General features: G+C 34.1%; 1 long non-coding RNA gene and 1 pseudogene across 1 annotated transcript; both read left to right on the top strand.

Moving 5' to 3' along the window:
* The first annotated feature begins 231 nt into the window (after positions 1-231).
* Positions 232-3,693, top strand: LOC116007590 (annotated as a pseudogene).
* A 1,653-nt stretch (positions 3,694-5,346) lies between these two features.
* LOC116007207 lies at positions 5,347-11,814 on the top strand. The gene is made up of 2 exons (XR_004095214.1): positions 5,347-5,675; positions 10,525-11,814. It is a non-coding gene; the product is annotated as an uncharacterized LOC116007207 (long non-coding RNA).
* Positions 11,815-14,065: the final 2,251 nt, after the last annotated feature.

Here is a 14,065-nt window from a genome sequence, read left to right as displayed (position 1 = left end):
ATATGCCTTTACAAAACTACATGTTACAAGTATACCTGAAGTATTAAGACTCTATGTATTTGAGTCTCAGTATAACTCTCTCTTGTATATTCTCTACTTTTGTAATAAGTGTTCAATTAATACAGACATACATTTTATACGATTCTCATTATCCACACTAGAAAGCTAGTATATATATCTCCATATATACGAATCCACTTCCATCACCATTTTCTTTCAGAATCACGCTGTTCAGGTGATTCAAAAGGATCAACACGCCGGAAAAATCATGCCGACGGTCACTATTGAACCTCTAATCCACCATTCTTTCCGGCGAACACCGAAATTTTGCTTAAATCACCGACAGCCTTCTCCGAGCTTCTGCAACTGCAAGCATCGCCCTCAAAGGAAACCTCTTGCTGTCCGAGCTAGCTCCACCGTTATCGAAACTCCCGACGTCGTCTTCAAAGAGACTTTGGATTTGAAACGACGACCTCCCATCAAAATATGTTCAGGAACTGGTTCAGGACATGAAATCTTGTGCCAGGGCTTTAACTGGGAGTCTCATAAATGTGGAAGATGGTATTTGGAGCTACAAGAAAAGGCTGAACTGTTATCATCGCTTGGTTTTACCATAGTGTGGTTACCTCCACCTACAGACTCAGTATCACCTGAAGGCTACATGCCCAAGGATTTATATAACTTAAACTCTAGGTATGTTACGTTACAAGGAAAAATTATTAGTAAAGAATAAAATGCAAATTTAAGTTGTATGCGATGCATCTACTTTGTCGTTCATGCAAACTGTGCATCATGGTTGCAGTAGGCGCTAGGCGCTAGCGCCTAAGCAGTCTGAATGGCACTTAGGCGGTTCTAGGCGACGACCTATAAAAACAATAAATTAATTTATGTGTGTGGGTGTATTTCATATATTTTATTATATATATTATATATATATCTCTTACTTCTCTTACTTATATAAATAAATAAATTTAAATATATATAAATATAATAATAAAATTAACAAGGCGTAATCGCTCGAGTTAACTCGGCTAACTCTGCCGAGTTGGGCGAGTTAACTCGGCCTAGTCGGCCGCCAACTCAGCCCAGTCGGCCGAGTTAGGCGCTAGGCGGCCTAGGCGGGGATATTTGCAATAGTGTTGTGCATTCTTGTAGTTGGTCATGTTTTTGAACTGTTTCCTAACTTCCAAATAAATGTCTCATTGCCATGAATGCTCAGATATGGAAGTATTGATGAGTTAAAAGTTATTGTGAGGAGATTCCATGAAGTGGGAATCCGGGTTCTTGGGGATGCTGTTTTAAACCATCGGTGTGCTAGTTTCCAGAATCAAAATGGTGTCTGGAATATCTTTGGTGGTCGTCTTAATTGGGATGATCGTGCAGTTGTTGCTGACGATCCACATTTCCAGGTTTATAATTTTCTCTGATATGATGCTTTTTTTTTTTTTTTTTAATCAGTCATGAAAATCTGATCTTTTGTAGCCTGAGTATATATTCCTAAATAACCTTTCTTGTCCTCCCTCTCTTGTTTACAGGGAAGGGGCAACAAGAGTAGTGGAGAAAATTTCCATGCTGCTCCAAATATTGATCATTCCCAAGAATTTGTGAGGAAAGATCTCAAGGAATGGTTATGTAAAATATTTTAGAGCAAGTCTTGTTTAATGATGACCTATTGTTTATGACTATCAAACAGTTGCATTTATGCACTTCTTAGCCCCATTTTCATTAACTACAAGCATATGTGCAATTGTCAGTATAAATGTCAAAATTCATCATGGAACAAAATCTTTTTTCAACTTGCTAGGATCAGAGAAATAACAATATATATATTATTCATGTTCAGTTCCTGTTTTGGGGCGGTATTGTTGATAGATTTAGGTCCTGTTTGGTAAATGGCTGTTAGCTGATTGTGTTGGCTGTTTGGGTTAGAAGGTATGATTTGTTGATAACATTAGTTGATTGTAAAAAGTTGTTTGATAGATTAGTTGTTAGCTGATAGCTGTTTGGTATAATTTCTTTTCTAAAAAAGCTAAATGAAAAGGCTGCTTTGAGCAACCTTTTGAATTTTAGCATTTTGGAGTTACAAAAAGCTTATTAATTACCAAACAACTAATAGTGGTCAAATAAGCTAAAATTGGCTGATAGGCTGATTATTTACCAAACAGGACCTTAATATCTTATGCCTTTTAGTTGTGAATCATATAATTGAATAGGTTACTTGAAAATGTGACCATTTGATCTTTTTGTAATTTATGGTTGATCAGGGAAGAAATTGGTTATGATGGATGGAGACTTGATTTTGTTCGGGGATTCTGGGGTGGGTATGTGAAGGATTATTTGGAAACAAGTGAGCCTTACTTTGCTGTTGGTGAGTATTGGGATTCCCTTAGTTATAGTTATGGAGAGATGGATCACAATCAAGATGCTCATTGACAGAGAATTGTTGACTGGATTAATGCAACTAATGGAAACGCTGCTGCATTTGATATCACAACAAAGGGAATTCTTCATTCTGTAAGCATTCTATTCAACCCAGGCCAATTTGAAATTCCATTCTTACTAAATTATAATCTGTTAGTTCATAATATATATGCACTGCACTGTATAGGCAATTGAGAGATGTGAATACTGGAGATTATCAGACACCAGAGGTAAGCCTCCAGGAGTTGTTGGGTGGTGGCCATCTCGTGCTGTGACCTTTATAGAAAATCACGATACGGGTTCTACACAGGTGCATACCTCACTCTTTTACATCGTTTCATTATAAGAAAAATTTAGTTATAACACAAATTTCAACAATTTTTCTTTGACTTTTTAAGTTTTTAATTTTATATTATAATTAATTATAACACTATTCAGGCTGGACCTGCCTTGTGTTTTATGGGTGTAAAAATCCACATCACCTCTTGTCATTTATAGTAAAATTATACCAAATTAAAGTAAATGTATCTTATTAATTCAATATAATCATCTGGTTTCAATTCCCCCTGAAGGGTCATTGGAGATTTCCAGGTGGAAAGGAAATGCAAGGATATGCTTACATCCTTACACACCCAGGAACCCCATCCGTTTTCTACGACCATATTTTCTCTGGGTATCAATCTCAAATAGGATCTCTCCTCTCCCTCAGGAAGCGGAACAAGATCCACTGTCGGAGCAAGGTAAGTGCACAATATAATCTTAATTTTAGCACCACTTTTGTTTATAAAAGTTGATCATCCAATGAAACAAACTTATTATATATATATTGTTAGACATCCAATTTTGTTTATAATCTTTGCGCCGTTGTCGTGTAATTCAGGTCAAAATAACCAAGGCAGAAAGGGATGTTTATGCAGCAATGATTGATGAAAAGTTGGTGGTGAAAATTGGACCAGGCTATTACGAACCCCCAAGTGGACCCCACAACTGCTCCCTGGCTCTCCAGGGTAGTGATTATAAGGTCTGGGAAGTTGCCATTTAACGTTTGAAGCATTTAAGATCAATTAAATTACTCTGCTGCGGCTTTGCTAGTATTCAGGTTTGCTAGCTAGCCTCGTATATAATATTAGTCTTCTCATACTTAGATACAAAACATTAATTGTGTTGCCTTTTGGATGGTAGCAATGGAGATAACTCTCATGCTACATATATAGTATTCACTATTCTAGTTATTACAATTGTAACATTGGAAACAATAATAATATAATGTATTAGCAGCAGCATATGTATCCAGGGCCGTTCCAATAAAAATTGAGGCCCTGTACCATATCTTAATTTGGATTTTTTCTTCGAGTAATTTGTATATATAAATAATAGTTGTTCAAAAAGTTGTATCAAAATATAAATATTGTATAAAAAATACATATATAATTTTATTTAAAAAGTGACATGCGTCGTGCACATTTAGACGCAAAATCATCAATCAAACTTTTGATATCAACTTTTTCTAAAAGCTCATTTGTAATGAATTTTTCAAGAGCTTCTTTTTGAGATTGAGATGTGTGATTATGATTTATGAAATATAATTGCCAAACGGAATTGGCAATGTTTTAGGATTAGGAATATATATATATATATTTTGGGTTCTTAAAGCAATTGTACGGTGGATTCAATTTCATCTTGTCACAAATTGGTCCAATCTTCACACATTTAGCCTAAATTTTTGTAAACTATATATACATATACTTTTTTTTTTTTTTTAAATATGGGCCCCAAAAATTGGGGGCCCTGTGAGGTGCACATGTTAGACATGCTCAGATACGGCCCTGTATGTATCTATATATCAATGCCTTCCTATTGTACGTTTGGAATCAACTTGCATCTATTACTAAGTGTAAAAGACTATAAGTACATAAATTTACTACTGAAAGTGCATAAATTCACTATAGTTTGTGTCATTTTATGTACTAGCTTATGCAAGTTACGATAATAAGTGCATAAAATCACACTATCGTTTGTGTCATTTTTATGTACCTGCAATATTATTTTTATGTACTAACTTATGCAAGTCACGACAGTAAGTGCATAAAATCACTATCGTTTGTGTTATTTTTATATTATTTACCCGAATTATAAGTTGTGAAAAGTTGATTGAAATGGAGGTTGAGTGCATGATTGATAATGCTCTGCATTTGGCAAAAACTTCCAAGCCATCATGGATGTTGATTGTTGACATGCATGCATATTCAAAACGCAAGTTTGTTACCAGTCGTTTTCGTCCAACAGGATGCTTGTATAATGCACACCTACCTAAGAAAAAAATGATTGAAATCTGCTATATATCGTCTTATTTATGTTTCTTCTTCTTCTGCTGTTGTGCATAGAGGACGAAACCGACAACCATTAGCACAATATTACAATTTTTTTAATATAATATAAAAAATAATGTATTCAAAATTTTTAAATCTTTCTAAAATTAGAATTTGTTTGATATAAGTTGAGTGCTTAGCTAGGCACACCTTATACAAATTTTTCTCTTTAATTATGTTGACGAATCAAAATCGGGAAGGTTCTGATTTGAACTGTACTTCGAACTTTTTAAAAATAAAAATTTATATTTTCTATTTTAAAATAGTTCAAATTCAATAATTATTATTTTTTTTTAATTTTTTATTCTATTTTTTTAAAAAATAGTTATATAAAATATTTATACTTTAAAGTTAAATTAAAATAAAAACAATTGTTATAGTTAAAATTGAAGTTATTATTTAATATTTAAATTTTAATGAAATAATAGTTAAACTTTAGTAATCAAATAATTGTTATTTATGTTATGAAGATTTATATGTGTGGCCATTAAAATATAGTGGTTAGTTATCTTTCCTAGTTTATAGGAAAGTGTATATATATTAATACTGTTATTCTAATGGAAGATGAATGAGAATTCCCGTATGTTTCTCCTTTGCTCTCAGTTTCAGTTTTATTCTGCCTCTTCTTTCTCTACTCTCTGACCTTTGCGTACATTTCCCCTTTATTCTCAACTTCAGTTTTATTCTCCTTTCTTCTTTCTCTACATTCTCTGACCTTTGCGTACATTTTCCCTTTGTTCTCAATTTCAGTTTTATTCTCCCTCCTTCTTTCGATACGTTCTCTGACCTTTGCGTGATAAGATATCGACGATCACTGGAGATCAATAACGAAAGAAAGCATCAACTCGATCACGAAGCTCTCAGTTATTCCTTCCTCGGTGAACGGTACGATTATTCTGGATTCTGATTATTTACCGATTATTCTGGATTCTGATTAATATTATAAGGAGCTGTCTTATGTGAATTTATGTGCGAGGCATGCTATTATATGGCATTGCAATTATAAGATTGTGATTATGATTGTACTTACATAGCCAAATTGCGTAATCTATCTGTTGAAATTGCGTGTTCCGTGCCTCGTATATTTTTGTTTTTGCTTTATTCCTTTTCCCCTCGTTGGCGTTCGCATTATCATCGGCGAGAAGCGTGGCAGACTAGATCAACAGCGGTCGCCCAAGGAGGCGTCACGGCCTTCTCGATCTCCGTGCCTCCGATCGGCCACGTTTCAAGAGGCGTCGTGGCTCTCTATCTCTTTGTGGCGATCCAGACCACACCAGATTGGCCTTCTCTCCGTGCTTCTGATTGGTTATGCCCGGACCTCCACCGACGGCATCTCGTGAACTGCGAAATTGCGATCTCGTTTTCCAGTCGCCGTTTTGAAGGCGACGGCAATTCCATTGTGCTAATTAATTAATTTGTTTTACGTTATCGGCTAATTTATTTTCGATGGTAATATTATACTCACAAAATGGCTTGCTTAATCATGCTGAATATTTATACAACACATGCCACACGTATGCTTAATTTAGTTAATTATTCTCCTTAATTGCATGTGGTTGCCATGTGTATGTATAATAGGCTCCTTGAAAATTTCGCCAATGTGTATGCATATGTTATACTCCGTATTATTTAAGTTTTGAGATGTGCACTTATATTATTAATAAATATAATTATAATGTTTACATGTAAATTTGTATGTGGTATATACTGTGTATGTATATATCATAATTCACATCATGTATGTAATTATAATTTGACATTATCATTTGCTTGAATTTGAGAACATTCGTCTATTTACTCAAATATGTTTTATGACAATGTAAATTATTATAAAAGAAGATGTGGCCTATATAACAATTATTTGTCGTAGGTCGTATATGTTGAGATTTATTTTAATCTTAACGGCTTTGTTCGGATGACAAATTAAAATTAAAGTCATTGAATTATATACTTATTATATGATAGTCCCTGAAGGAAAGCATTGCCTAGAAGGCAAATTCATAGCACTAGGACAAGTTTTATGACTCGTGTCAAATTGACTAGCTTGATCCTGATTCAAGTTTAATTTATTGATGTTGCTAATCTGTAATTGAAATTATTTCACATAAGTCTTAGGTAGAATACTTAACTAATTGATAGTGCTTAATTTTTAATATACTTTTACCCAGAAGGTAAATTAAGAGCACTAACCATTCCTATGTCACCCCTTTGGACTAATTAAAACATTAGTAGTGAATATTTTATAGAAAGGTATGCATAGACCTTAAATCAATCCATGATGGATTGTTATGATTAATACATTGTTATAATCCCCTATTGACTAAATATGAGATTTCAGGATGTTGCCATCTTTGAATATGATCACTATAATATAGTATTGTTTCACACTGAAACTATATTAGAAAAACTATAGAAAGACATTGTTAATACAGCAAAAAACTCCATTAGATCAGCCTTCTAGGTTTGTGACCTTCTACTCCAAAAGAAGTACATGATGAACCTTGTACTCCAGTAGAAGTGCATAGAAAAATCATAGAATACTAAATAATGTGAGTCTCATTGTCTTCTATGATAGACATTGACTTTTAAATTCCAAGACATCTGTATCGCAAAAAACATTCGGAGTATATATAGTAATCTGGATTATGACCACCACTATTGTAGGGCCAAAGCTCATGGACGGTGAATACCTCCTTTGCCTTAAGCAATTTCCCTTAACATGGCAATAGCCTGATGGCCAGAGCAGTGATAGTGAGAATCCCACCCATGAGGGATGGGGACGGTCACGGGGGCGGCGGCCATCAACAAAGGAAAATTAAAATGATGGAACACATACTTAGATTAGATGAGAGAAAATATAATAATTTGCAGCAAATTAATCCAATGTAAAAAAAAAAAAAAGAGCAACCTTATAAAGTAAATCAATTGTTTACTTGGTAACCACAACAAAATTACAAGTTTGATAGTCAGTCAAATTTATTTTATATGATCATCTCAAACCTTTTAATTTATTTAAAAATAAAATCGCGAACGTACATTGGGTGAGGGGTCGGTTACAATTGACCAGCGGATTGGTCAAAATATATTCTGGTCAAAATATATTCTTATTTCGATGATACAGATGGCCTCCATGAAACGTGCATACCAGGTCGACATCCACCCCTAGACTATTTCTAATTTGTCTAAGAAATGTTTGAGAATTTAGAAGATTGGCACTGGAAATATTCGATGATTTGATAAGATGTTCATTATATTTTAAGTGCGATAAAGGTCTAGGGTTTTTCTAAAATAGGCAACTTGTTTGAACAAGTTGTAGGAAATTGCATCGTGCGCTTCCTACTCGTGTGCCCCTAACTTCCTTGCTCATAATTTGGCCAATCCACCATTAAAGTTCGATACATCTGTATCTCAAAAAACATTCAGAGTATATGTAGTAATATATAAGAAAAAGAAAAAAAAAGAAGAAGAAAATGCACACCAAGTTAGATTAATACGGGTACATACAACCACATACTCCTAGATTATGACCACCACTAGTGTAGGGCCAAAGGCCATGAATGATGGATACATCCCTTGCTTTGTTTGAAATGCAGTTTCCCGTAACATGACAATAGCCTAGCGACCATAGCAGGGCTAGTGATTGAGAACTTTGTTTGAAATGCAGTTTCCCGTAACATGACAATAGCCTAGCGACCATAGCAGGGCTAGTGATTGAGAATCCCACCCACGAGGGATGGGGATGGCGAGCGTTTGGCCTCCATCCTAGCATTATTATTATTTTTTGTTTTAGTATGTACTGAAGCTTTCGACTCTTTACCCGTGCATATCACAAGTAAACATGTTAGGAATAAAAGAAGTATAACTGACTTCATTATTCCTTTAATTTCTCCTTCATGATTTGATTTGATGATAGCTGAATGTATGTAGATTATGTTGTATGTGTCTTGTGCTTTATACAAAAATTGTTGTAACAAACTCACCATTAGATCTAACACGTAATGTGTCAGAATTATAACATTTGTAACAAACTAACTCTTGCACATTACGTGTTAGATTTAATGGTGAGTTTGTTACAAAATTTTTTATATAAGACACAAGGCACATACAATATAATCTACCTACATTCCGTTATTATCAAATCAAATTATAAAGGAGAAATTAAAGGAAAAATGAAGTTAGTTATACTTATTTTGTTCTAAACATGTTTACTTGTGTTGTGCATGAGTAAAGAGTCGAAAGATTCAGTACATACTGAAAAAAAAAATAATAATAATTTGACTTCAATGATGGAGGCCAACGAGCCAAATGGTCGCTGCCCTCGTCACCATCCCATCCTTCATGGGTGGGATTCTCATTATCCTTGCTCTGACCGTCAAGCTATTGTCATGTTAAGGGAAGCTGCTTTTCAAACAATGCGAAGGAGGTATTCATCATTAATAGCCTTTGGCCCTACAATAGTGGTGGTCATAATTCAGGAGTACCACGTGGTCGTAGGTACCCGTATCAATCTAATATGGTGTGTCTCTTCTTCTTTCTTCTTTATTTTTTCCTTTTTCTTATATATTAATTGATGGTGGAGGAAGGTCGGATGAATGGTTATGGGCACACGAGCTAGGAGGAGCACGATGCAATTTCTTACAACTTGTTCAAATAAGTTGCCTATTTTAGAAAAATTATAAATTTTTATCACACATACAATATAATGAACATCCTATCAAGTTGTCAAATTTTTTCAGTGCCAATCTTTTAAATCCTCAGACATTCTTAGACAAATTAGAAATATTGTAAGGGTTAGATGTCGACATGGTATGCACGTTTCATGGAGGCCATTAGTATCTTATCGAAATAAGAATATGTTATGACCAAGCTGCTGTTAGGCTGGTCAATTGTAACCGACCTCTCGTCCAATGTAGTTGCGATTTTATTTTTAAATTAAAAGATTTGAGATGATCATATAAAATCAAACTTGTAATTTTGTTGTGGTTACCAAGTAAACAATTGACTTTACTAGGTTGCTCTTTTTTTTTTTTTCTTCTTCTTCTTTTTACCATGGGTTAATATTATTATATTTTCTCTCCATCTGGTATAAGGTATATGTTCCATCATTTTGGTTTTCCTTTGTGACTTCCATTCTCTTTTTACTGCCGCCCACCTTTGCTCTTTTTTTTTTTTCTTCTTCTTCTTCTTTTTAGCTTGTATTAATTTGTTGCATATTATTATATTTTCTCTCATCTGGTATAAGTATATGTTCCATCATTTTGGTTTTCCTTTGTCACTTTCATTCTCTTTTTTTGACTGCCGCCCAACTCTATCCTACTCTATTATTGTTGTTGAAAAGAGTTTTCACACTTTTTTTTTCCATGTCAGGATGACTGTATTCATTATCTAATATTTTGGTTATGGATTTTTAGTTTTGTAATAATTTTTGTCTTTCCGATGAGCTATTAAAGGACCACCGATTAAAATCTGTATTCTTTGCCATTATATAAAGGCAAAATATAATAGTCTTTTGCAGTAGTTTTTTCTAAATTCGGACTTAAATTGCTATTGAATAGAAACTCAGGTATTTAAATTAAAAATTTTGAAAGTCAGATTGATCAAAATTGAGATGAGTATACCATATATGTCAAGTCAAGTATAGTTTATGTATAAGGACTTGTATGTTATCTCTAACTTTTCCTTTTGTCCTTTGCTAATTAATCTATTGTTCTTTTTCTTTCTTTATCTTTGTAAGTTCAAGCTGGTTGAAGGCCATTCAATGGAGTATAGAATAATGACAGTTTTGTCCAATGCACATGGACTGAAGCTCACAGTTTCACAAAGAACTCACAATCATGCATAGTTCTGCTACCTTGTTTTCCCAATACAGTAAATGTAATTGGTATGATTTTAGTAATAACAAGAATGTAAATGTAATTGGTATGATTTTAGTGAAATAATATTACTGCAACCCCGCACATACAAAAATTCCATCTTAAACTAATTACCATTTAAATTTTCGAGGAAATAATTTTAGTGGATGTGTTTGCATGCGGTATGTGAGAAAGTAATAAACGTGTTTGTTTGTTTTTTTTTTTTTTTTGAAGGATAAATTGCATTAATAAACATTAAGAACGATTACAACAAGGTTCAAAGGAATGAAAAACCATTCCATACAATCTGACATAGAATCCAATTTTTTAGCTAAGCTAATAAAATTTGAATTCGCAAACTGTTTTACATCAAACAAGTTTTGATTCTTGAAGGTCTTGCATACCACCTGAGTCTTTATCTTCATACTGAAGTCCATTGATACTTTGTCATCTTCTTTGCTCAGGATGAGTTTCACATGAGTCAAGACCAAATTTATACTAGTGCACTCCAGAAGCACGAACCTCGTCACAAGAACGAGAGGGAGAAACGAGAGGGAAAACACAATAAACTGCAACATAGATGCAGAGGGAAATAAAATACAACAAACATGAAAATATAAAAATAGAAGAAGACAAAAGGAGGAACTCACGGGTCTCGCCTCCAAACATAAAGTCAAAACCTATCCCCTATATATATATATATATATATATATATATATATATATAATTTTATTTCAAAAAAGAAAAGAAAACAGGATAAACGGCGAGGGAGGGGTGGAAGCCGATGGCAGGTCAGAGATCTGCGATGGCGGTGGAGGGAAAAGATGAGCAGCTGCGACGAGGAACCGATGGTGGAGATCGGAATAGTTGTTGCGGCGGTGGCTGGTGGAGAAAGACAGAGAGCTGCTGATGACTGCGGAGGTACGGTAATGGTGGAGGGGAGAGTCGAGGGACGCCGGTGACAAGGAAGAGGAGTGCAGGCGCCGCCTCCACTAAACTAGCAAAGGCGGCGACCGCTGGAAAAAAGAAGGGGAAGCCGGAAGTGAGGGATGGTTAGAGAGCAGGAGGAGGGTTTTGGTGAGAGAGCAAAAATATTCTCTGTTATTATCCAATAAACATAATTATTAAATTTCTTAAAAGTTACGTTATTAGAGCATTAAAGTTCATTTAAATATTTTGAGGAATACATTATTTATTTCTAATATATAGGCAAAAGAAGAAGAAGAAGAAGAAGAAGAGTTAATTAATTTTATTTTTTGTCCTAAATTTATAGTTGACAGTCAACTTTTATGCCATTTAGTTTCTTTGGTTATCAATTGTTTCTACTGTAATATAATTTCATTTTATAAAAGATGGGGGTGGGAAATATATGTTCCTGAAAAATCCCCACGGGGACGGGGGAAATTTTAAATCCCTATAAGAAAACGGGGTAGGGATGGGGGGTGGGGGGAGGGACGGGGGGAATGGGGACCTAATTCTGGGACGGGGACGGGGAAATGTTTGTAGACATGTTTTTAGTTCCAAGTGCACTGGAAATCATTCACCATTGGAAATCGATTTTCTGAATACTGAAAAGTGGTCGGAAATCCTCAAAATGTTGTTGGAAACCACTGTTTCGGCCAAATTTTCGACAACTTATGGAATCCAGAAAAACACTCATCGATTTTTCGACCACCCCATGCAGTGGTCAGAAATACCGTCTACAAAAATAGTGGCGTCGAATATTTTTGTTGTGTGGAAAAGTTGACTGCTCGGGAATTTTAGACCACCTAGTAGTTGGAAATCATATTCCGTATAGTTACAGAGTTAAGGTTTCCGACCACCAAGTGATTAAAAATTCCAACCACTTGGTGGTCGAAAACTTGAACTCCACGCTATTTGGAATATGATTTTCGACCACTAGGTGGTCGGAAATGCCCACCACCAGTGTCAAAAATAATTTTTAAAAAATTACCTGGTCCATTAATTTAATGCATATTATCTACCTATAATTGTAATTTTAAAATAAGTAGTACTTTTATGACAATGTAACATCACCAAAAACTAGCAAATTTAATAGAATATAAAGGTTATCTAACTTCACATTTGTTCATTCTCGGCATCTTGGTCATTCTCGGCATTTAGTGGAAAAATGATAGACCATATACATAAAAAAAAATCATTTATTCATACCGATTATTTTCACTAGGACCCTCATTCATATGTGGTTGCATTAAGGGGGGAAGTTTATCGTGATACGTCCAAACCCAATAATTCGATCAAAATCCTTATTCTACAAATGAACACAAACATCATTTGTAGACAAGTGTACTCTGTTTCTACGCTTACTACATGGACACCTAATTTGCATTGAAACCTCGTACACATGAAGTGTGTTTGCATAATTTATAAATTCCTCAACACTGTTTCCAAAAAAAAAAAAAAAAATCCTCAACACCTGCTAAAAACTCATAAGTGTACCCCATTCTTCCTGGTAACAATCGGTTATAGATCCATTTTCGATGTTCAGGTATATATATTAGCCATGTAAAACAACTGAAAAAGTATATATAATACGAACACAACATATATAAATATATTAGTATATTACAAGTAATATAAATATTTTAAATTTTAAATAATTATATATCAACATACTAATAAAGTAATAGACAACATATAAAATGCAAGCTAAGGAATAAAAAATCATAAATATAGAAATAATTCTAAACACACACATAAATAAATTTTAGACACACACACGCACACTACATAGTGTTCAATCATTCAATAAATAATTTAAAAGTATATTCACAAAAATATATACAAATAATTAAAGCTAGATCTAAAAAAAAAAAAAGATGACATAAATGCAAAATTCTAAAAATATACACACATACCTTAGCTTGATTTGAACACTATAGTGAAATATCTCCTACAAAAATAAAAATAAAAAATACAAAAGTGTAAATATTCAAACTAGCAAGATATAAAAAAAAATGACAAAAATGAAAGTTCTAAGTATATATACACATACATTAGCTTGATTTCTACACTATTGTGAGTGGTTTAGTAAAAAATCGCTTCGAGAATTGAAGAAATATGTAGAAATGGATAAAAAAAAATAGAAGAACGGAAAGGAAACTGGTCAGGAAGTCTGTTGCATCGTATATATGTAAAGGAATTTCTGACCACCAAAAAGGTGGTGGAAAAAGTCAATTTCTAAAAAATAAACAATCGCATATGTTTCCGACTACCTTCAGAAGTGGTTGAATATTCCGACCACCGAAGTGGCCGCTAAAACACGCGGAGGCACTTCAAAAAAGTCTCTAAAGATTTCCGACCACGAACTAAATGTAGTCGAAACTTTCCGTCCACCTATTAGAGGTGGTCGGAAATTTCCAACCACGTTTCCAACGACTATGTCGCTTGTCAAAAAAGAAA

This window comes from Ipomoea triloba, chromosome 15 (genome assembly GCF_003576645.1).
Source record: "Ipomoea triloba cultivar NCNSP0323 chromosome 15, ASM357664v1".
Lineage (NCBI taxonomy): Eukaryota > Viridiplantae > Streptophyta > Magnoliopsida > Solanales > Convolvulaceae > Ipomoea > Ipomoea triloba.
The sequence above is the reverse complement of the archived record's forward strand: the minus strand, read 5'-3'. Positions and strand labels throughout refer to the sequence as shown.